Genomic DNA, 993 nt, shown 5'->3' on the forward strand with positions numbered 1-993 from the left:
TGAAGCAAATACTTTAAAAACATCTTTAAAAATGTACCTTATTGCATTCCAGATGCTTTTAAAGTACTTTTCACTATAAATTTTACGGGTAGCTTGAATGTAAAACATTGTCATGAATTTGTTGCATTTCCATTTGTAAAATAACCTACAAATTAATTGTTGTAGGCGAACATGATCTCATGAATGTGTATAGCACAATTTTCTGCTTCTATTTGGCATAATATTTATATGCAGAAATTGACTTTGGCATGCAAAACACTGATAAATTCATAATTAATGGCATGGCTGGTTCAGTCGACAGAAAGGGACACACAGGCCTATAATAACTGCTGAAATGTTTGCGGGGCAAATCTCAGGTCAGTCCGAGCGCTCATGGTACGCACAGTGCTTACAGTCATTCACCTGCAGGCGCCACTGGTTTCATCCCTACTAGTACATCCCTAACAGTAGGATCCTGGCACATTTCTTTCAGAATCATCATGAGCCGGTAAGAAAACTGCAACTTATTTAAATAAAAAAAAGATAAAGACCCTATGTGAAAACTTTGTGAGCTGCCGGTGTGCGAACACAAAAAAAAAGGAAAGAAAGAAAAACAGTAGGCCTACATGGCATAGCACAGTGTGACAATGTGGAGCTTTTCGTTTGGTAACTGCAACTCTGTGTGGTTAATTTGGCAACTGCATTAGATTTCAGTTTCTTGGCCTGCAGGCCGTATGGAATGATCAGGTGGGCTGTATCAGGGCCATCCTTAGGGGGGTGCAACTGGTGCGGCATGTTGACATGCTTTAATGTTCAAAAAACACATTCTTTTTCAAATACTGTACATTATTGTAGGTCCTCTATGCCCCACCTCTCTCAAACGCTTAGTTTTCTACAAAGTCCCTCCTTCCGACAAGCGCAGTCTGCTCTGATTGGCCAGCTGACCCAGTGCATTGTGATTGGCCGAACACCGCAAGCACTCTTCGGAAATGTAACGCCCCTTACCATAATCGC

At 41.1% G+C, this 993-nt stretch overlaps 1 pseudogene; it reads right to left on the reverse strand.

Annotated features, from left to right (window-relative positions):
- Positions 1-311: 311 nt before the first annotated feature.
- LOC107578112 (alpha-N-acetylgalactosaminide alpha-2,6-sialyltransferase 1-like) overlaps positions 312-993 on the reverse strand; it is an 8367-nt pseudogene continuing 7685 nt past the window's right edge.

The sequence above is a fragment of the Sinocyclocheilus grahami genome, unplaced genomic scaffold, assembly GCF_001515645.1.
Source record: "Sinocyclocheilus grahami isolate Dianchi unplaced genomic scaffold, SAMN03320097.WGS_v1.1 scaffold8856.1, whole genome shotgun sequence".
Taxonomy (NCBI): domain Eukaryota; kingdom Metazoa; phylum Chordata; class Actinopteri; order Cypriniformes; family Cyprinidae; genus Sinocyclocheilus; species Sinocyclocheilus grahami.